Source organism: Prinia subflava, chromosome 11, assembly GCF_021018805.1.
Source record: "Prinia subflava isolate CZ2003 ecotype Zambia chromosome 11, Cam_Psub_1.2, whole genome shotgun sequence".
Taxonomy (NCBI): domain Eukaryota; kingdom Metazoa; phylum Chordata; class Aves; order Passeriformes; family Cisticolidae; genus Prinia; species Prinia subflava.
This window is the reverse complement of record NC_086257.1, coordinates 21,145,837-21,169,618: the sequence shown is the minus strand read 5'-3', so window position 1 is coordinate 21,169,618 and position 23,782 is coordinate 21,145,837. Positions and strand designations below refer to the sequence as shown.

The 23,782-nt window shown below is 44.1% G+C and overlaps 1 protein-coding gene across 2 annotated transcripts in view; it reads left to right on the top strand.

Moving 5' to 3' along the window:
* Nucleotides 1–587: 587 nt before the first annotated feature.
* FNDC3B (fibronectin type III domain containing 3B) overlaps nt 588–23,782 on the top strand; it is a 186,064-nt gene continuing 162,869 nt past the window's right edge. The window contains exon 1 of one of the 2 annotated variants that reach the window (XM_063408242.1): nt 588–893. The gene's annotated coding sequence lies outside the window, so the exon portion shown is untranslated. Of the gene's footprint in view, nt 894–1,267; nt 1,418–23,782 lie in introns of those variants that run through there. The other variant, XM_063408243.1, reaches the window with a different exon arrangement.

Genomic DNA, 23,782 nt, shown 5'->3' with positions numbered 1-23,782 from the left:
AGGACACAGATGGGGACATGCACTGACCTCAGCCTGGAAGTGGCTGGGCAAAGGGCTACCCTGTCAGAAATGGCACTTCGGTGGCATCTTTCCAACATCCATCACAACCACACACCCCTGCTAGGGCTGGGTGATATGTGCTTTAGGGCTGATGGCAATAAGAGAAGGGTCTACAAAATGTATCATATGAGGAACAGCTGTGGGAGGGTTTGTTTAATCTGGACAAGGTGGAGGATCAGGTGAGACCTCATCCCTCTCTACAAATCCCTGAAAGGAGATAGCAACCAGCTGGGGGATGCTCTATTCTCCCACACCTGTAGCGAGAGGACTAGAGGAAAATACCCTTAAGCTGGGATAGGGGAGATTCAGATTAGACATTAGAAACAAGTGTTTTACTTCTAGGGTGGTCTGGCATTGAAACGGATGGCCGTGGGGGTCACCGCCCTGGAGGTGTTAAAGAGGCGCCCGGAGCCGGCGCTGGGCGATGTGGTTACAGCGGTGCTGCTGGGTGGGCGGCCGGAGTGCATCATCTCGACCCTTGATGATTGTCTAATTCTATTATCCTACGGCTCTAAGCAGCGATGAGAGGATCGCGGCGGGCGGACGAGGGGGACCGGCGGTGAGGGGAGGCGAGGCGAAGGGCCGGCGCCGTGCCCGCCCCTCACGGAGCGCCCGCCCCGGCGGAGGCGGGACGGCAGCGGGGCTGGCCGGCGTCCCACGCCCGCCTCGGCCGCCTTTTCGGCGGGAGCCGCTACTCTAGAGTGCGCGGTAGCGTGGGCCGGCCGGGGCCCCATGTGGTGCCGACATCACTGACATGGCGGAATCCCCGCCGAGCCCTCCCGGCACTCGCTCCAGCTAACCGGGACTCGCCGCCCCGCACCGCCCTCCCGCAGGTAAGGACACGGCGGCGCTGCGGGGAAGCGGGTGCCGGGCGGGGAGCCCCGCGGCTCCGCTGCGCTCCGAGCGCCGGGCAGCCGCGTCCCCCGCCCCGCGGCGCCTCTGCCGGTCCCGGCTCTTTTGTTCGGCGGCGGGACGCGGCCGCACTCGGTGGAAAGTTTCTCTCCCCGCCCCGCCGGCTCCCCCCCGCCGCGGGGAGCGCCCGGCGGGCGGGCGGGAGCGGCCGCGCTCGGGGCTGGCGGCGGGACGGGCGCTCCAGCACCGCCCGGCTGTCCCTGGGGGCGGCCGGCCCGGCCGCTGTCATCGCCACCGCCCTCCCCGCCCGCTGCGGCTCCCGGAGGAGAAGTGCGGGAGCGGTCGGTGCTGGCGGGGGCCGCGGGCACCGCGGGTGTGTGCGGGGCGTCTGCCCGCGGCAGCCCCCGAGCCGCGCCCCGCTCCGCAGCCCCGCTGCCCGGCCGGGGCTGCGGGCAGGTGGAGCAACCGGGGGCTCCTTCGCCTCCAGAACGTCGGGATCCAGAGGGTATGTTGGAGAAAAAGCTGGAGAAAGGCGCGACCGTCTGCTCTCGGCCCCGTCCTCCCCGCCCGGCTCCTGGCAGAGGCGCCTTGGGGAAGGAAAGCCCTGGAAACTTTTTATTTTTGCTTGCCAGACACCTTTTTAAAATGGCATGCGACCAGCAGACGGAATGAAAAAAGAACAACTCTTTTTAAAGGCTTTAACCTCTCTTAGGTTAAGACCACAGCTGCATCCCCCCCTTCCCGGTTCTTAGAAATGTTCTATTTAAATAAGGTTTTGGCGGAGGTAGTGCGGCTTGGAGTTAAATGTAACGAACCATTTATCCCATCTATATTTGTAGAATAGAAGGCGCGGGGCAAGCCTGCCTCTCTCCATATTAGTAATTTTGTATTTCATTTGCATTTCTTTGTGTCCTTCGAGTATATTAAAGTACTGGCCTTAAAGGGGTAGTTACCCCATCACGGGGTTGGGGGGGAACTGAGATACGGAGAGTTCCTTGTCGGCTTTTTTTTTAATTTTTTTTTTTTTTAGGATTTTTTAATTTGTTATTTGAACTCGGTGCTGGATCTGTGAGAACAGGATTCACCTATCCCAGTTCCCTGTGCCCTAACCACAGCTGCTGTATCCCTTAACCGCTTACCCTGCAGAACACAGGGCTCAGCCCCGACGTTCCTGAAAGGTGCCAAACCAGTCTAACTCGAGTTTAACAATGTGCTAGGTAATGGCATTTCAAACTTCCACAGATTTTAAAGTGTAGAACAGTATTTCTCAAGCTTTTTTTTGTGCAGCAGCAGAGCTTGCTTATGAAAGGTTGAGAGTGCCAGGCCTGGCAGTGCCTCAGTGCCTATGCTGGTTTGGGTCTGCGCTTTGTTCTGATGGGGAGCGGCTGGTCTGGACACGGATGACACAATGTGTGCTTGGCTGGCAGTCCAGATAAAGGCACAGCTTCCAGAAACCTCAGGAATGGGCCAAGGGCTGCCTCCTGAGTGGAAGCATCTTGCTCCTCTCGCCCTGTTCACCGCCGGCCTGGCCCACCTACGGCCCGTGTGTCTTTCCCAGCAGTCAGGGAATGCGCTGCCGGTGCTACCAGTAAGAAAATGATTCTTGGCCGTATTCCCAAGGTCATTTCGGGTCTCGCACAGAAGCGGTCTGTTAGTGCTTTTCTCTTAATCTTCAGCACTTCTGTGGTTCCCTCTCGTTAGTTTTCAAGCAGTTGTGATTTGTGGTTGTATTGGGACCCTGCTGTGGCAGAAACGTTTGTTGCCCCAGAGGTGTCATGTATTGTTCTTCCCAGTTCAGTATCTTTTAGCTGCTTTATGCTTATAATGTAGCTCAAAGATGAGTCCGTGTGGAAGGTGATATATTTTACTTTTTTTTTTTAAATTTTCTGCCTTTGGGTCCCATCTGGTTTGGGTTTGAGGTCACTGCTGGGAGAGCAATGAGAGGGATTTTTCATACTGTTAGCCTATAGTTGGCCAAAGGATAAGAAATGAAGGTAGTTAGCAGCCAAAATAAGCTGATATTCTACTGTGGCCAAGAAGCTCAGAGCTGTAACTCCATACTGCAAGTATTTTATCTTTAGTCTCAGAAAAGTTTGTAACTTCCAATCTGAAATGTGTTTATCTTGGAAGTTTTTTTTCTATGTGTAGTATTTAGGGAACTGAAAGATGTTTTCTCCATCTTACCTGTTTCTTAGCAGAGAATTTCGTTTTTTTTCTCCTCTCTTTATAGTTTCCTTTATGTCCTCTGAGAAAGAGAAGCAGTTAAGAGCAGTCAAACTTACGCAGTTCATCAATCTGTGCAAGAAAATATATACAGACCATGCAGCAAACTTCTGCATGTGTGTGGTTGTATTAATGAACTTTCTAGGAAGTATATCTGACTTTTTCCCTCAAAAATGTATGTTGTCAGAACCAACATTTACAGTATGAATAAATGTTTGTAGCGTGAGGATAAATGCCTACTAAATACATGTAATTATATAAAAGGGCCAGAGCCTGAACATGTCTGAATCAGATTGCTCTCCATAGTGCTTTTCACTGCAATCTGCCACTTCCTCCAAAGCAAAGACATGAGGGAAGATGGAGTGACCTCCTTGGAACACCTGGAGTGGCAGTTTGGGACGCACTTGGGGAGCATCCTGTCATCCCACCAAGGATGTGGCTGTTGGGTTTAAAATCTGGAAATAGTGTCCCAGTGTGCTGGAATTGTTTTGAGCAACATGCCACAAGTTATCAAAATCCCATTTGTTTGCAGTAGCCTTTAGTGTACAGCAAATAGAATAAGCAGCAGGAGAAGCCAGCAGAGCCCTGTGTAAATCTCAGCTGTGCAAAATACTGGCGAGGCAAAGAGTTTCTCAAGCGTTGCCCAGAGGATTTGTGCCTCGGCGATTGTCTCTGCGCTGCTGAGTGGTGGAGGATCCTTTGGAAACAGCAGTATCAAAACTCGTGTTGTTTACGGCCAAGGTTTAGTGTCCCTGTGTGATCTGTCCCTGGAGATGGAAGGTATGTGGGAAGAGGGAAGTTCTTCAAACAAGGCAGTGGAAATAGGAGCCGCTGGATACACAGCGGTACAAAGCCTAAAAAGCCATCTACAGGCAGGAATGCTGGTGTGTCAGCGAGCAGATAACTCCCAGCAGCTTCCAGTGGGGACGTGGTGCTTGGCGTTTCTATCAGTTTATTCTGAGCACCTCTTTGCAGAATTAAAGTTGGAAGTGTGCTCGCTGTTGGATTCCAGACAGCCAGGGGAAAAAAAAGGCACACAAACTAATTAAATGTGATTTATTGTGGAATTTGCAACAGTGTTGGAGAGATGAGTTGCCTTTCAGAAATGCTGCTCTGGATTTTAAATCTGTGCTTTGCTCTAGATGAAAAATGACCATGCTGTTGAGCAAGTACACAAGAAAAATGTTGTCTGTGTTAAAGTGTGTTCTTGAGCAGGAATATTCCCTGGAGGCCCCAGATAGTGCAGCTTTGAGCAAATCTGTGTGGAGCTTTTAACTGGGAAAAGGATGGGTTTCCTTCAGCTTAGAGGTTAAAATGTAGGGCTTCTCCAGTGGCATACTTTCTGCATTTCATCTGAGGAATCCTTTGTTTACAAGTAAATTGTGCTGTTTGTTAGCAGATAACAGACAAAAAGCCAACAGCATAAGAAACCTTCTCTGTTTGTTTTTCTAGTGGTGACAGTTTATAATGGTGATATACTGAAAATTGCCATGTGGATACTCTGCCTAGTAAACTGCAGCTATGTATAGTGTTCGTTTTGTAATATGAAGCAATAAACAATTCCTAAGTAATTAAATACATATTTTATCATTTTTTTTTGAGAGGACAAAACTGCAGCTAATACTGATATGTGGCATTTGCTTGTTCTGGCATCTGCTCCTCATTCTACAAAATACTCAGTGCAGTGACAAGATGGATTTAGGAGAGGAGTTTCTGCTGTTGTGTTTTGTTATTTGTTAGATTTAGAATAACTGAAAGCAAACACTTGAATTCTCTAGAGATGAAGGTGATAAGCCTGCCTGATTTTTCTGTATTGAGTTAGTGTATGACAATTTTGTGGCAGCAATGCAAATACCTTAAAACATGCTTTACATCCTGGTCTCTTATCATTGCCTTACACATAATTATGGACATTTCTATTATTAGGTCCTTGCAAAGGACTCTAATAATAGAATGTGTGTAGAATGTATTTAAACATCTACTTCACACTTCCAGGAATGTTTCATATGGAATGCTTTGAAAAAAGAGAAAGAAATTCCTTTCAAGAAGTCAATAAAAATTTCAATAAACAACAATTTTAGATGACTCTTGCCACCCTCAGAGATGCTTGGGATGTTGTGGACAGGGGAAATCATGCTTATAATTTAAACTAGCAAAATCAATCTGCCCTGCTTGGTTTGTAGGTTCTCTGGGCCTCTGCAGCTGTGTCGATTTCACACGGTTGCTCTGTTTTCCACTCATCCACTACTAAAATGCCGATGTTTATAACCTAAATCCCAGTGTTATCTTTTGCCCCAAATATTTCTGTACAATTTTTTAGTCAAGCCCCAAACTGTAGTGAAGTAAGATGGAGTGATTATTTTGGACCTTGGTAGCAGAAAGTAGGGAGTAGAGAGTTGTCCTGATTTGTTTCAGGATGACCTTACCATTTTCCTTCAGTGTGTGGTTAGTTAGCTGAAAGAATTCATTCCACTTTATAACTTGGCTTTGTTGTACAAGTATGTCCCTATTCAATGACAATTCACATAAGTGACCTTATGCTTGCAGACACTTGAACAGATCTGGGTATGTTACTTAGTATTATGCATTGCTCTGCTCCTTATTTATTTATTGATGTGGAATAATGCTGCAGAGAAAAAAAAAGATGAAAGCATTTGTGGATAATGAGAGCACTGGGTAGGTTTCCTTCTGGTTAGCCTGTATTTTTTGTGGACTCATGTGATGGCAACTCACAGAAGGGAAAAAATTGCCTTGTTACTAAAGTGTCTTTACTAGCAAATGTATGGCAACCAGAAGCATCACTTCATTAGAATGAATTAACAGAGCAGAAAAGACCCAGTGAGAACTGCAGAGCTTGTGGAATATTTTGGGGTCTATAATGGCCAAATAGTGGGAGTTTTTTGTCTATAAGTACTGATAGAAATGATGAGTTTGAAAAGCAGAGGTGTAGCTTTGCCTTGACTGACTCTCCATGAAGAGTGTTGCTTCACTGGCTGACACTCAGTATTTTGTCTTTCATATGATGTTAAAGTATCAGGAATAATGGCTTAGGTTGAAGTGGAAAAAATTCCTCCTTTTTTGACAAGACAAGATAAGGCAAATTGGAATATACCATGTCCATGATTCTTCTAGATGTGTTTGAACTGGGTGCGAGTTTGTGACCTAGTTGCATGCTTCTGTTCTTGTAGCAGATGATGAGCAGTGTTTGGCTTTGAGGGGTATGTTTGTTACAATGTTGGTCTTGTTTTCACCAGTTCTTACTTCACTTTGCTTAAAACATGCTAATGTCCTGTTCTTTTGTGCTACTCTAAAGCTCTGAGGAAATGATTTTATAGTCTTGTTAGCAGATATATCTTTATTAACCGTATTAAAAATTGAGAAAGGGTGAAAAATAAGTCACAGATTTGCCCCAAAACGTGTTAGCGTTCCTCTCTTACACAGTCCTGTATTGAACTGTGGCTACCTACGATTTTTAAGGTGAGGAATTTCTTCCTTTTCAGTTGCATTGTCTGAAGGATGGTTTCTTGAGGGCTGATTTCCACTGAGTCATCCCCTGAGCAGGGCAGAGGGACGTTCAGCTGCTATCACATCTTCTGCTTTGGCAGGTTAACTAGGAAATTTGTTTTCAAATCCTGCCTTGGGGAGGAGAGAGCAACAAGTCTTTATTTTCCAATGCTGGAAAGTGTTAGAAGATGTGGCAGCTCAAAGAAAAGCGAATGAAAGAAAACAACTGTTTCTTCCTCTGGATTTTTATGGAATTGGCTTCTGCTTTAGTGAGGTTTTTTCGGTTTTTTTTAAATTCCAATGTCTGCTCTTCTCAATGTCCTACTTCCCCATCCTTTCTTTAACTTATTCATTAGCCACCCATGATTTCTGATACTACAATAGGGTTTTCCTTTGAATTCTCTCTCTCCATGCCTTATGTCCTGTTGGTTGCACAGCTTTAAAAGGTGATCCTCAGCCATGCAGGGAGCTTCTTCTGCTCTCGTGCTCCAGGCTGCGGGCTTGGGGTGCCACATTTGGTCACAGGAGAAGTGTCCCTCTTGAGGAACCTATCTGACAATCTGTGTCTGGGGAACCAAGCATACTTAATTTGGCACAATATTTGCTCTTAGCTGGCTTTTCTTGAATGCTTCAGATGTGGGTGAGGGAGGGGCAGCAGATCTGTGTTTGTGGAACGCTGCATTCCCTCCTGTCCTCTTCCCTTTGACTTCGTGCTCTCGTTCACGCGCTGGTTGTGACGTGTGGCCTTTGCATGACTAAAAGCGCAGGCATGTGGACATGAGGGGGGAGGAACGTGTCCATCCACATGTGCAGTGTGGCCAGCACTGCACCCAGTGCCTGTGTCTTGGCCCCAAGGTGGGTACAGGTGACCCAGGAAGGCTGTGGCGTGTTCTCCTCGTGTGCTTCTGAAGAGTTGAAGTGGCCTCGTCTGACAGGACCACAGGTGCTGCTTCTTGGGTCAGAGCTTGAGGCACTGTTGATGGTGTGGGTCCCAGCCAGCCATACAAGGAGGGAAGATCCATCTTCAAAAGCTGAGGAATGGGTCAGAATTTCCTGGCTTGGTTGGCAAGGTTATTCTTATAAGGAAGGAAATGAGAGATTGGCGGAGCAGTGAGGTGGCCTCGTGTTTTTGCTGTGGTGTGTAAGAGGTGGCAGTGTTGGAAGGAGTTAAACTGCACGTGATCTATGGAGAACTTAGGTTTGGAGAGTAACCCAGAAGCAGGACAAGCTGCAGAAAGTTGGTGGTGTTATGGAAAAGAGAAAGGGATGGCAAGAAAATAAATCTAAATGCTGTATAAATCATAGTTAAGTGGTGCTTCACTATGTCTGTGTTGATGTCTGAGCATGTACATATGTTGTCTCCTCTTAAATGAGTGACCTTATGTAGCTTGGAGGAGCAGAGAAAATGTTACAGTGTCACAAATAATCCCCCATAGAAATTGTGGAGTGAAATAACACTTAAGATTCTGGATCAGTTCAAAATTACTCGATAGCCAAAAGACTGACCCTTGCTCTCTTTGTGCACTGTGACCCTGCAGGCTGTCAGCTCTGCTCTGAAGAGTTCAACCTCCTTTTGTACTTGTGAGAAATGTATGTTGGATGTTTTGAGGATAAGGGGTTAATTTTATGGCATTTCAAGGTATAAGTGCATATGTTCATAAGTCAGTTTGTTTGGCAGTCAATTTCTCACTGTTCTCTAATCAGAAGTTTGTTATTTAGGCTACTGTAGATACTTTACTGGTCTCTGATAATACCAATAAAACATCCAGAATAAGCAGAAGTGAAACCCAGTTTTCTGATACTTTTGTGTTTTGCTTGCACTCAAGCAGGTAGGTAGTTCATTCCCACCATGTCTCCTCATGTAACTTTCTATTTGTGTATTGTCCTTTTGGTTTATTTGTTATGGAACTAAGTTACATTTTGTTTGAGCAGGACCTCAAAACAACAAAAAATCAACAAACAAACCTTAAAGGACCAAACCAAAATGACTCTGTATTTTCTATAGTGGTTAACTTAGATGTTGGTGAGGTAATAATGTCATGTTGAGAAGTAAGAAATATCCTATGGATTTCACCCAAGACCCAGAAAATGTTTTGTTGAATGACTTTTGAGGAGTACTGGGCAGCACTCAGCTGTTCCTACCATGCCAGGAAGTTAAAATGCCATAAATAGGAAGCAGCATAAGGTTGGCTGAGAATTTTCTTTTGAGACTTTTAGTACCAGATCGTAGGCACCACTTCTGCTTCATGAATGTCTCACTCTTACTTGGTATTGAACATGCAGGTTACATTCTTAGCTAACAATAACCAGTGCACAAGGAATCTTATGGCTAAAGAGAATTCTGAGATTTTTCAACAAAGTAGAAGTTCTGCTGAGTTTGACATAAAAGTGGAGAAAAGTGACTGAAAGGGTAGATTTAGCTTAGATATTAGGAAAGAATTTTTTACTATGAGGGTGGTGAGACTGGCACAGGTTGCTCAGAGGAGCTGTGGCTGCCCCATGCCTGGAGGTGTCCGAGGCCAGGTTGAACAAGGCTTGGAGCAAACTGGGACAGTGGAAGGTGTCCCTGCCCATAGCAGGGGGGTTGGAAGGAGATGATCTTTAAGACCCCTTCCAACCCAAACCATCTCATGAGTGTATGATCTGAGCCTTGTTTCTTGTGTGTCAGCTGGTGGTGAAATTAACTTGTTTCATTCTGCTCCACACATGTTTATTTTTGCAACTCCATATGCTGCTGTAACAGATCTTTATTATTGCTTGTTAAGTTCAGCGGTGCTTTTAGTGACTGCACAAAACATAAACATCCTCTGTGACTTTGCTAGACACACAGTGCAAACTTTTTGTTGACTTGAAGGCTGTTCCTCGGGTCAGTGAGCACTGCAAGCAGCAGTCAGGGCACTGTACGCCCACGACTGCGAGGATATGAGAAACAGAAAGGAATTGTCTTGTTACCTAATTTAAGTGTCTTCTCTCTGCAAGCTCTCGTGTGTGTGGTGTTTTATCTTTACCCTTTCCCCTCTCGGTTAACAGGGCTGGATGTTCTTGTCCAGCTGTTCCAGCTGCCTCGTTCAGTGGGCAGGAAATGGTGATGTGGTGGAAATTAGGCAATTCTGCCGAGTGCAACCAAAAGGATCTCTGATCTCTTCTACAGCAGCTGCTTCTGGCTTCTGGATGAAACATAAGAGTCGAGTCATTCAGATGCTTCTGTAACCACAATCTGTGTAAGGAACAAGGTGGCTACACTTGAATTTTTATGTGCGTCTGAATGGATTGCTTCAGTGGATGTGTGAGAGCTGCTATGTTACTGTAAAGGCAATATTTGTGGATCTAAAACTCTGAAGTTAGACATCAACGGTTTTAGTTCTTTTTGGTATTTTGCGATCATGCAGTCAAACAGGATGATATTATGCTCTAAAACGTTGCTGTGAAAAGTTTTTTTCAGTTTTTCAGACTTTCCAGACTGTTCCAGTCCTGCCCTTGCTAGCACATCTGAGTCCTTTCTGGTCTGTCATAGTAAATCCTTATTTCTCTATTCCCTTTTTTATTTGTTAAATTTTTCTAGACTACAGTGTATTGATTTCAGTGTATCATCAGTTGTTGGGTTAGTGCAAGGGGAGGAAGGCGAGTGAAATGTGAGAATTGGGACGGAGAAAATACGGATATGTGAAGACATGGAAAATACTATTGACTAGATTAGTTTGCAAGTAGGCCAAGTGTATTATTATTATTATTGGCCCTGCTATAATTTAAGGTTCCGTGACGTTCTCTCACAGTGAAATAAAATACAAGCAAATACAATAATACACTCTTACGTGATGGAGTTGACTTGGGCAGTGATAACAGCACCTCTGAGCGCATTTGATGCAGCCTGGCCAGCAGCAGTGACGTGGTTGTGCTGCAGCTGCAGGGCTGTGGGCAGTGCTGGGTGGGGACGAGGTGCAGCTCCCTGGCTCGGCAGGAGCGACGTGGCAGCGGCAGATCTGTCCTTTCACTTGGGGAGGGAAAGGCAAAGCCTTGGCCTGCTGCCTGGACTAACCTCACATGGCAAGCGGATTTGTGTTCCTGTTAGAAAGTAAGATGGGGATGGCAGATTGGATCTGTCAGCTTTCCTCCTCTTCAGTCTTCGGAAGAGTTATTTTCCATTAATTATGGATACGTAAATTTTTTTTTAAGTGTCCTGGCTGTGTTGAGCAAGTGAGGTCTGCTGGTTCCCCGAAGGGTTCCCCCAGGACGGCTGGCTGGGCAGGAGGATTCTCTCTGCTTGTGCAGGGTGCAGTGAGGTCCTGCTTGTGCTCCCTGCCAGGACTGTTCCTCCTCCTGCTCCTATTGCCTGGCAAGTGCAAGACAATTTGAGGGAGCTGTGTGCAAAGTGTAGGTGATTCAAACGAAGAAAACTTTTCCTTAAAAATTTTCAAGAAGATTTGACTGGTTCTTCAGTGAGTATTTTATGTTGTCTATATACTGTATAAAGTGTCACTGATTTAATATTTTTGCATATCCCTGCTTTTCTCAGAAAATGTTTTGCAATATTCAACTTGTTCATTTATGAAAGGATTTGGCAGATGCGAAGGGGAAGCAACAACTCTTCTCTCATCATAAGCAAAATACACAGTTGGAAGGAAGAAACAGATAAATACCATTTTTATCTATTCTAGTATATTAGACAAAGGTTTTCTTTGTTTTTCTGCCAACATCAGCTCTTCCTGACCTTTGTGATCAATATTAGCACTGAAATTTCTTCAAGCAGATACGGAGACTTTGTTGTGCAACTGCTCAGCCAGAGTGTGAACATGGTCTGATAGTGGTTCATATACAGCCATGAAGAGAGGTACCCACCCAAGGGGGGAATCTTATTTTGCTGTTAATGGAGATGGGAAGGGAGATTAACACTATTTTGCAAGTCCTTTTGGGATTTGTTTTGGAAAGTGTATGCATTCTGATCACCTATGTTAGTGAAAGATGGGTAAATTTGAAGTGGTAGAGTTACAGGCGAGGGTTACAGGCATGACTGGAAGTGTGGAAAGCCTTTCTCGTAAGATGAGATGGGGAAATATTTAACAGGAAAGAAGTTCCAATGAACTTTACTATCTCTAAATCCATCAGAGAGGTAAACACTGAAGGCATACAGGACTGTTTAAGCTAAAAGCCAGTGCTGGCAGATGAACGTGTGGATGCAAGATGTCAATAAATAAAAACTTCGGTAGCATTTGATCAAGCAGCTTAGTCCAAACCCAGCCCAACTATCTAAACAGGAGTCAATTTATGGCATGCAGAAAGACCTAAGCACTTTTAATGTACAGGACTTAATGCAAGACTATTAAAGAATGTGTGGGTGTGATATTCCTGTGTATAAATCAGGAGTGTACAAGTGGCAGATGGATTTCAAGGAAGTGGGAGAGCAGAGAAGCTGGAATATAGTCTGAAAGTACAGTGGGCATTCATTGCAGCTGCAAAATTCATAAATCCAATCCTTATTTTTTAATGAACTGGCATTCAACTTCAGCTGGCAACTTTTTTTTCAAGTCTGCTGGCACCTGAAATTATGCATGTGCAGAATTGTACTATACTGGTGGTGCAGCTTCAGTATGGCTGCAATCCTGGTGGAATTTCACTTTCATGTCCTGTTACTTTTATTGGTGGAAGGTCCTGATGTAACATAGTTCCAGGAAAGGAGTTGGGCAGGTTTCAAAAAGCTTTGAACATCAAGTCAAACAATAAAGGTGCTTTCCAAAAGCGGTGGATCACTTATCAAAGTGGAGAGGTTTGTATCCAAAACTTCAGCAATGATAATCTCTAGGAAAGAGTATGGTAATTCTTCAGATAATCACAGGCTTCAAAGCAAAATCAGAATGCAAGATAAACTTTTGTTTACACTTTGTCTTAGGAGGGAAAAAAAGTAACAAGGTCAGGCTTACACAAATGTGAATTTAAATATTTAAAAATCAAAATGCCTGAATTTGTTTGCTGCTGGAAGATGAAAGCTATACTGAAATACAAGGTAAAGTTTTTTTAAAAAGTGAAATCAGTGAACAAATGTGCAGTGCCAGAGTAGGAATACTATCAGTGATAAGGAAAGGAAAATTTAAATTTGTTTATCTGCAACTTCAGAAGTGGCTGTAAAACCGGCAAATTGCTAGTTCTGCTTGCATCAGGACTCTGGAAAAGGGAAAAATCAGCATGTAGAGAAGGTATTATCCAGCTAATTGCTTGGTAGCTACACTGAAGTTGCTTTGATACTGACCTGTGGTGTTCCTCTTTCCCAGCAGAAATGTTTTTGTGTCAGGCAGAAATTAATGTTTCTTTGGAGAGAGGAGGGTGCAGTGAGTCCTGCAGACTTTCATCTGAGCCTTTTCCTGTGCAACAGGAGTCACAGAAACTTGTTGACAAAGCTGTTTTCTGTGATATAACTGAGATTCCTGTTGGGCGTGGATTTATTTTTGTTTTAAAGAGTCAGGTTTTACTTAAATATATTATCGACACTCTCATTTAAACTTGTGATGTGCTTTTTCCCGAGCTGCTTGGGGGGTAAAAGTTGTTTTAATTGTCTTTATGCTAATGCAGAAGAACCGGGAGCTTGTTTCCATCCATCAGCTCTGGAAACTGAAACAAAAGCCAAGCAAACTTGCAGATGGTTGCAGATTCTGGATCCCAGCCACTGCCCAATGCCTGTGTCATTTGCTGCTTACAAAACACTGTGTCGGGTGTGTGAGTGTGGACTTTGCCTTCCCTGTGCTGAGGACTTTGCCTCTGTCAGCAGCAGAAGGAGGAAGGTGAAGCTGTGAACGTTCCCCGCGGGGTCCCCAGCCTTTGGCCAGGGCTCCTTGCCAGCGACGTAAGGATTGGCTTGGGAGTTCTCCAGGGTTATAAAACACCCAGCTGTTGAACTTTTAAAAGTTGTGTGACTGGGCAGCTGGGAACTCGGATGGGCTGGAGGATGAGCTGTATTTGACGGAGGAACAATGGTTTCACAAGCGCACACACGTACTCCCCTCACCCCCCTTCTGGGGCCATGGGTGTGCACTATCTGAAATCCTGGTGCTAATTAAAAATCACAATAAGCCAGTGCACTTAAAACTTGGTTTTGTTGGTTTGGATTTTTTATTTTTATTTTTTTTTTAATTTTTTTTTATTTAAAACAGCTCTGACTGGGGATATAATGAAAGAACTGGGAAAGCATCTTGCGTTGTGGTCACTTACTCAGTCGTGGCTGAGTTGGTGCAAAGTATGTTGGAGTTGATTTTTATTGTTCCAATGGGATTTCAGCCCACTGTGGCAAGGGGGAAGTTAACATGGGCAACAAGGGCTAACTCAGCTTCCAGGGATAAAAGTGCTGGTGGGAGGCCAGGAGCTGACTGGAAGAACCTGGCTGGGAATGGGGCAGAGGGAGCATCCCTGAGCAGGTTGGGAGAGCCAGGAGCACAGCAGAAGTGATCAGGGAGGCTTTTTTTAATGCTGGCTGGGTAGTATGGTTTAGTTTCAGTCTCACCCACAAACTGCTAAGCATTTCCTGATTTAGGAAGGTCAATATGAATAAACTTGGAGTGTAAAGCTGTAGTTTTTAATGTGGACAGTCAAACAGATCCCGTGAAGTGATAATTAGTGTTACTGGCCAGGGCAGGCTGTCAATTTTAGTAGGAAATCATTAAATAAACACTGGTGAATAACCAGTATGCTCGTTCTTCCTTTGGAAGAGACCAGAGCACTGACAGGGGTGATGTGTTTTATTATCTCCATTTTGCAGCTGAGAAAACAAGACACAGAGGCGAAAATACTGGAGATACTTTGTTTGGGGCTTGTTTCAGTTGAGGCTAGACTAGAAAATCTTATTAGCGGTCTGCACATGTGTGGGGGTTTCCCTCCCCAACACAGCTCTTGACAAGTGCCTGTGTGCAGCTCCTGCCTCTGAAAGCCTCTCCTGGAAGAGGTTTCCTTGGCAAGAGGGCAATAACTACTTACCTTGTGCTCAGCATATTGTATTGTGTCTGTAGGAAGCCTTTGTGCAAGGCTGATGTGCTGTGGGTAGGGGGGCAAGAACAGCTCCCTTACAAATGCCAACTAGGTCTTTGCAAACTAATACAATTGTCAGTAGGCACACACCTGATTTAGTAAAGTTATAGTTCTTTTTTAGAAAGGAGAAAGCTATCCTGGCTTACTTGTAATTTATATTTCTGGTGAGCACATGAAGTCGTATTTCCATAAGAGAAGGAAATACTGCTCACTTCCCCTGGCTGATTCCATCTACTTCAGTAGCTAATCTTTGGATTTTTATTTCCAGTGTTGTGCCCAACTCTGGTTTACCTGGCTCCTGCTTCTGCTTGCTGGTTCTTACTGGTCTTTAATGTCCAGTCCTTGCTGGCCCTGGGACCGTGTAGAAATATCAGCCCTTTGAGAGGGCTCCAGTGCCATGTGCTGGGCAGTGGGGCACATCTGCACTGCTGATTCTCACACGGTGTTATCAGCTCACAGACTGATCTGTGGTCAGCTGGCTGGCCAGCTCTTCATACACTGTGGAGATATTTCCATTTGATTGTGCAGTGGGAACTCTTCCTATCAGTGTTGTGTGGTACCAAGTCAGACTCTGGCTAAGGCACACACATGTGCTAACACAGCTATCTCCCCAACCAAAGGTGTAATCTCAGCCCAGAGCACACTTGGATTTGTTTGACAGGACCTGTTTTATACAGAACAACAGTGCTGATTATGTTCCTGTCTTTGCATTCCTTATCAATGGAATCCTTCATTGACTTTTAGTTGTTTTATCTGAAAGCTGTGTCTTACTAGTGGGATGTAATTGCACTGGGCAACCAGCTTCCCTCCCAGCTGCTGGTGCAGGGTTAACAGTCTCTCTCTGCCCCATCCTTCTGCATCAGTGTGTCCTGTTGTTGGGAGTAGATCAAGCATTTCTTTAAAGACTCAAATCAAAACTTGATTGAAAGATTTCGAGGCTGACTTGGCCACTGGGCAAGTCAACAAGTACATTTTGTGGCTCTTCCAAATATCAAATGGAAGAATTCGTTAACTTATTTTCCCCAGCATCGTTAGCCCTATTTTCACTTCTGTTTTGCAATGGGGTTATGCCACTATTAGAGTTCAGTCCTCCTTAGTTTGTTTTAGAAGGCAGCTCATTTTCTGTTCTCTTGCAAGTCATGGTTATTTTTCCTTGTCTGACTTGTCTTGACTTTAGCCTTGGTTTCACTTACCAAATTTCTGTACTACTTTCTATTCTTAGCTTCCCTCTTTTACCCCTTTTTATGGTGCATTACATTTTTATTGTCTTTTAACCATAGTATCAGGATAGAATTTTAGTTTAAGTTTCCCTCTTTCTCAAACGAAGGAATTATAATTTTTCAGGTGTCCTTTCTGGGAAAAAAAAGAGCTTACAATTGTAGATAGTTTTTTTGAAGTTCGTTTATCTCCTCAATTCTCATCAGTTTTGGGAAATTAACGTTTGTTGTTCTAAATCTAAACTGCGTGTACTGACTCCAATTAATCTCCGTCTAATAACATTTGATTGCTGTGGCGACTCAGAAGTTCTCATGGGATGATTCTGACTGGCTCTGTGAAGATGAAACTTGCAGCTGTCGGGTATTGAGTGCACAAAAGTCACAAGGACAATAAAACACTGAGTTTTTTTCACACATCTTATATAGGTTGAGTGTGTATGGTGCAGGAAGTTTTGTTTGCTCTTGAGCCATGTTTGAATTCCCTTTGTGGTGTAAATCAAATAATTTTCTAAGTAGTTGTTGTCAGTGTGGGAAGGAAATGGTTTCACAAGTGTTTGCCGTTCAGAACTTGAAGGAGTAGTTCAAGTAGTTAAACATAATGATATTAAAAAAGGAGCTGCTCAGATCCAACTCCATGTGCATCTCAGTAGATAAAATACTACTGATGCACATCAGAGTGTGAGTTCATGGCCTAATGACACAGCCCTGAGTTGGTGCTGCTACTGAAAGGTCAGTCCTGCCTCCCACTCCCTTTATTCTCGTTTTGGCTCAGTGAGTCAAATTCCCTGGGCTGCTCTGGAAGTCAACCTTGAGTATCTGTCTCTCCTTGCTGCTGGCTGAGGGCCATCCTGGCACAGGCAGAGGGTCCAGTGAAGCTCCTGCTGTACCTTTGTGGGACACAGCGTGTCCTGGGCCACCTCCTGTGCCTGCTGCCCCAGGGATGTTCCTGCTGGGGTGGACTGCAGAGGGGAACCATCCTTGTTAAATGGACAAAAAGTGTGTTGTGCTTTGCCTTTAGTCTTTTGGTACTCATGCAGTTTGAAGTCAGTGTCAGTGGTGTTCTCCCTGAGCACCACCTCCCACACTAAAGGAGAAGGGTTGAGAGAAGGTAAGTGCAGAAGTGCTGCAGGTGCAGTCTCATGGTCTCCTCAGTGCTCTGTTGTGTGTGTAGTTCTGAGTTGTGTAGTACTCCTTAGCAGGTGATGTGCCACTTAAAAGAACCAGCTCAACTACCTGGTTTTCATTTAAATTACATGTTCTCCTTCAGAGTTCATTTTAGCTACCTGTCCAAATAACTAATTTTCCTTCCTTTGAAGCTGTCTGCTCTTATTTCCCATGTTTGAAGATACGGGTGTGCACATTCCCTGTATGAAAGGGCATCAGGAAAGTTCTTCCCTTTCTCCTCTCAACAGCTTGAGGCAGAGATCTTTCTTTATATGTACTCATTGCAAAGCAGGTTGCATGGGTAGCAGCCACCCAGCCTGGCTGTGACAGTGTGTGCAGCAGGAGCACATGGACCCCAGCTCTGTAAAAAGCTCTGCCCTGGGCAGGGGTCCATCTTGGCTTCTCCCATGGACAGGCCACCCCTGGCAGCCCCCAGGACCTGTGTCTCCTGCTTTGTTTGAATTCTGCCTTAACTCTGTGTGGTAAAGATATCTCTTAATTACTCACTGCTAAAACTTGGTGTTTAATAGCTACTTAGAGGCAGAACTTGGATGGGAAGAAAGAGTTTATAGACAAAAGTTGGTCATTGCTTGTTAATTAAAGTCTGTCTTTTCTCAGGGATAATTAGTGCAGCATTGGCAAGAGAGAAACAAAAGTTCAGACAGAACACAGCTGAGCTGTAATCTGCTTATGTTAGAGCCTGAAATAGCAAAGGGTGTGTTTGACTTGAAGTGCTTGTCCACGGATCTTTTACTCCTGTTCTTATGGGGGAAGGGATAGCAAGCTTTGAAGTGCAGGCACAACTCTAACACTGGAATACCAAGGTGTGAATGGATAACAGAAAGGTAATAGGTACCTTAGAGGCAGGGGTGTGTGTTGAATTCCAGGTGGTGGAAAGCACTACTAGATTATTAATTTCTCCTTTAATATGCTGGTTGGAAATCTCAGCTACTGAAAAAAAAAAAAAAAAAGGGCAGCGTGCTGAGATACAGAGCAACAATTAATGAGATCTGTTTGGTTTTTCCACCCGAGAATGTAGCCCTGGGGTCATGTTTCCCTCCATGTGTGTGTATGTGGAGGTCTGGCCTTATAGCAGTGGGCTCAGTTCAGTTCAGCTGGGGTACACAGGGTCACCTCCACCAGGGCTGCTGTTCCTCACTCACATCCTGGGAGACTTTGGCAGCAGCCTTTGTCTGCCCAAGGCTGGCTGAAGGATTTCAGTGTAGGCATGAGAGAGAGCTGGGATGCCAGACTGCAGATGGGAAGGTCTGTGTAATGCAGAAGGAATTCCAAGCATCTTTTTGGTTAATTCTGTTTTTTAGAGGACTGTTAATGTGGCTTGATGGGAACTTGCACGTTGAGTGCAGCTTAAGGCTTCTTGAGTATTTCTAAAAATGGTTTTCCTTTTTAAATTGACAATTATTGTACTTAAGACAACTCAAAAAAGCCCAGTCTTTTTTGCTTTATTATTTTCACAAAACTATTGATAATACCTTGGCAAGTACTCTGGCATTTAATCTATTTTACTCCTAATGAGAAGGAGCCCTGAGTCCACCTGATTCAATTTAATTCATGCATTCCTGCTGAAGGACTGAATTTTACTGAACTTAGTATACTCTTCTGAAAATGCCTTGTTTTTTATAACATTTTTTTTGATTTTATAAGGAAAGACTTATTTCCATTGTATTTTCAAATGCTACAGCATTTCTCAGCAGAATGTGCTGGCACTATTTTCAGGACACCTGGAAGGATTTGGAGTGCTAGGTGTTGTTGCTGAAGTAGTGATGGTGACATATAATTAAAAAGAAAACAACTAAAGCCAGCTTACCAGAAACTTCAGAAATGTTCGTTGTATTTGGCACTTAGTGTCTATGAAACTGAATTTGGAAAAATGTCTGAGGGGACTTTATATCCTCTGAAATGCTCTGTTACCTTATTTGTTTCCCTCACCTTCCTACAGATGCTTGTTTTCTGTAGTGGTTGTTCGGGTCAGAACAAAAATGGGAATTTGACAAGCATGTAGGTGGCCTTCTCTCTGATGCATATCAGCAGAGCTTCATTGTTTTCGAGACATTTATCCCTAAAACACTTAAGTTTTTAAGCTGTTAAAATTGTCAGTGATCTGATCGACTTCCATGGCTGATGGCTCGTGTTTAGATTGTACATTTATGTCTGGAAATGTCAGTGTTGGAGTGTGTTTGAGTGGCAAAGAAATGCAGTAATGGGGATGAAGGTTTTTGAAAGAAATTATCCCCTGATGGATTATTACCTGTCCAATTTCTCGAGACGCTTAATGACTCTGCAGATTGAGATGCTGCTGTGAGGATAAATGCTGAGTATACAGGGGAGTATACAATTTCTATGGATACTGCAGAAAACCTCAGAAAGCCTCCTTTTTTTGATATGTCTTCAAATGAATAGTGTTGCATAAAATTGTCTTGAAGGAGGCTTTGAATCTTGTGAATTTGGTTCAAGTTTGTCACTTACCTTCAATGGACTGAAAAGATTTCAGTGAAACTCATTGGAAAGACTCTAACCATTTTGTCACTTCCTTAACTTTTTCTCTTCAATTTTATTCAGCAGTGGTGTTTGGTTGGATTGTTTAGATTAAATTAGCAAGTAGTATGGTGTTTTTTTATAGGTCTTTAGTGCGTTGTACACTTGAACTGAAGATATATAATTATATGCTTAATTTTGCTTCCATTCTACTTCTTTTAGCTAATTAGTTATTTGAGTTGCTTTATTTTGCATAACGTTGTTTTCATTTGATTAAATACACTTCTCTAAGGGTACAGAATTAAGAACATACTAATTGCACAACAATTTTGGCATGTGTAGATTGCCTCAGTGTCACCTAAGGACAAAGATTTCTCTGCTTACATTGTTGGCTCTATTCTCTTCATGCCCCGTGGGCAGATGTGTCAGAGCAGACACTGTGCTCTCCAAAATCTCTTCCTTGCTCCTGCAGTCTAGTCAGAGCTTGTTGGCAGTGTCTAATGTACCTACTCGCCCTTGGAAATGTCTTGATTCAGCTTTTAAATGTTCAGACCCAATAGTTTGCTGAAGTTTGGAGGGTTGGTGGTGGGATAGAAAGGTGATCTCGGAGCAGAGACCAGAAGGTGTTGAGAATCCAGCACTGGGAGTTATGCCTGGAGAAACCAGCAAACTTCACCTGGGAGCTGTCATGAGGTGGATGGGAGCTGTGATGCTCTCTGCTGGCTGGGAGTAAATTTTGATTGTGGGCATTGCTGGGAGTATAAAATATTTGAGCACAGTATTTCTAGAAGCAAGTTTCCCCCAGGCACTGAGTGTTCCGGAATAAACATGACTTTATTATAAAAGTGCTTGCTCTGTGCTTGTGAGCAGATCAAGATGTCCTTTTTTTGCATTTTACTTTGAACATCAGTTATTGATGTGAGGCACCGAGTAGACTCTAACCTGTGCCAGCTAACAAGGGGAAGCCAATAGAAATGAGAAATACTACAATTAAACTTTTGTTGCTGCAGTGCTGACTGAAGCCTGAGTGTGTCCAAGCATGTGGTGTTCAGACAAGATACATATTTCTCTCTGTGGAACTGCTTTTCAAAGGGAATGCTTGCTCTTATGAAAACTGTGGCCACAGTACAGTGAATATCTTTAGGTGTGTTCTGCCATGAGAAGAGGTGCAGGTGATATCTCTTCTGAAAGTCATGATTTCTCTCCTCTATCCCATGTAGCTGTTTAAAACTTTACCTGTATGTTTTTATTTGGTCTCAGTCGATCAAGCCCCCTTGAATATACTTACCCCTGTGTCAAGGTTGATGTCCAGGTACTTAGTGGGCAGCACTGCTGGATGCTCTGGTCCAATCTACATTTTGCATTATCAGTTATCTTGCAAGCCTTTAGCAAACAAGAAAGCATAAAGTAAAGGTCTAAAAGAGTTTTATGCCAAATATCAAAAAATGTTCAGATCTGGCTGTCCAGGAAGAAAAAAACAAATTAAAACCTCTGGACTGCCCCTTCCCAAATGTGCAAATCCTTTGGCTAAGGCTGTATTAGAACACTCCAAGAAGCACCACCATTTTTTGCATGCTGAATACAGTAGCTAGTTTTATCTTGAGGTCCTCTACAGGAGCATGAGCCCCTTGTTGTCTCCAGTAAAACCACAGTGATTTGGTGTTCTTGTAAAGAAAAGATACTTAAATAGAGACTAGTGAAGATGTAATGCATAAGCATTTTTTATTACTGAGGCTAGATTTGAATGCCTATTAAAAGAATAAGTGGCACTAAAAAATCTTTAGAGAAATGTATTTTAAAAAGGTCCAAATGTCATGGCTGTGGTTTTGTGCTGTCAGAATTAGTACTTCTGTTTCTTGAAATGTTTTCTTTTCTTTCCCTGTGGAAGAGATGCCCTCATTCCAGAGATAGCAGCCTTGGCTCTCTACCTCAACTGCTTCTTTGCATTTAGCTTTGGATGTTGCCTGTTCTCCTCATAGGAGGAGACAGAAAGCTACTGAAGTGTCAGAGTACCTTAAAGGGATTGAATCCTGATTTTAATGGGTGCGATTGTAAAGATTTGTCTGCCTTTGGTTAAGAAATGTAAGCTACTGACTACTGCGAAAAAGTTAGATGTGAGTTGTCAACTTTGATATTGTTTCATTGCACTTGAAGCTGGTCAAGCAGGCAAGAGTTGTTCAGCAGGTGATGGTGTGACTATTCCCAGTATCCCCAGTTGTGTAATGTAGGTGACTTCATTAAGAGTTTGAGATTTCTGTACAGTTGCTGTTACCTGCAGAAGTCCAGTTAATGTTGTGTTTGTTGGGCTCTGAACTGGTCTCATGGGGACCCCAGTTTAGGGGTGGGATGAGCCTAGGGGCTGCTTGAAAAGCTGTCAAACTTTCTTTTACAACAACCTACTGTTACCATAACTTCTGGCCCATTGCAGTGGGTGAACTGGCTCAGTAACAGGACAGCTGGTGGAGCTCCCCAGCGTGAGCTGGATCCGTGCCGCTCGTCCCTGCTCCCCGTGTGCCTGTGCTGCTGGCAGCTGCCTGCCACCACCGGGATCTGGCTCTGGAAGTGGGACAGGATGTTTGCTTTTGTGGAGTGCAGTTGTTGAGGAAATTAAATGAAGGGATCTCTGAAAGGGCAAGGTACCTACATCAGATTAGGTCATTAAGATGAGGGTTGTGGGCACAGTTTAAAGCACCTTATCAGGAGGCTTTGAGGAGGATGTGCTCCTGATAGCCAGCACTGCTTGGAAAGCTGCATTGCATCACGTCTCTTTGGACCATGGAGGTGGCTGGGGTTGAGTACACAAAAAAGGGAAGTTGTGAAGAAATCTGAAGGAGCTGTTTTGCCCGAAGCTGTGAGGCTGGAATCCTGGGGGGATATGCAGGGGAGGCCCTTCCTGGCCGCCCCGAGGCGTGGCACACGCCCTTGCATGCCAGCAGCCGGCCTGTGCAGTGACAGATTGGGAGGAATGCGCAACATTTTAAGTGTCATAAAGCTGGATATCCTTTGCTCAAGGTATTTCCTGTCCTCAAGAATTTTTCAACAATATTATTGGGAGAAAATCCACAAAATGGAAGTGGCGAGGGAAACTTGTACATTGTAGAAGATGAGCTCCTAGTTTTACCATCTTAAGTGAAGACATAAGCTTTAGAGAACAGAAAAATACACAACCCTTATGTAGCAGTAAACCCACCAGCATGCCCAGTTGCACATTGAACATTCAGTGATTTGTATTTATTGCTATCAACAATGTACAGCAATTAACCACTAGTTTCTCACAAAAATAAGACTTTGGAACACTGATTAAAATGGTATTTAATTCCAAAGAGAGCTGAGCCTCGGGACAGGGATAGCCAGAGCAAATCTCTCCTGACTGACTTCCACCAGGCTCTGTTGCAGGTTTTGCCTTTGCATTCGTTAATGAATAAAAGCCTAAATCATAAAGCAGGATTTAATTGGTGATTTGTGATCTGGTTAATCCCACAGTGAAAGTAAAGTGTGCTTAACACTGCTACCGCCTCTCCCCCATTGACGGCGGGGCCGCCGCCGCCAGAGCAGCAGAGAAGTGCTTGGAGCTTCCTGCTAGGAAAATACCTTTGTGAGGCTGTTTGTATATGCTTCCTTCTGTAAACTTCAGATAGAATTCACTCGATCCCACCAATGTGGCTGCGTGTTCTGGGGTAGCTGTTGTGAACAAAGACCTTCGGCTATTAAATACAATGAGAATTTATTGTTTACCGTCCATTTTCCTGTTTGTGTGTGTGTTTCTAGCAACAAATATTTTCATAAAGGATTCATTTTCCTGTAAGTTTCTCAAACTTAGCAACACGTATTTGGCAGTTCAGTAAAATCTGTGGGAGGAAGGCAGTGTAATGAAGAGGCGAGGCATTAGTGAACTACCCTGTTCCTATCTTCCCCATGCTAATAAAAAGAGAAAAGAATTTGGTAGGTGTGTGGCATTCTGAAGGTTTATAGCTGGAATTTGTTTTTTGAAACATGAGGATTATGATGTGTGTTAAATTTAACCCATTTTCCTTGCACGCCCAGCACCCAAGTGAAGGTTTAGTGAAAGAACACTGAACTTACATGCTGAGATTGCACTTTTTGAGGCCAGAGTAACGTGTTATAACAGAAATCCAAGTTGATGAGAACATTGTAGTCGTGATGCAAAAAATGATCTGGAATCTTTGGTATGTGCCAGTGGCAGGAGCTGCGCTCCCCGGAACGTGTGTAAGGCTCTGGCATGCAGCGTGCTGGGAGTC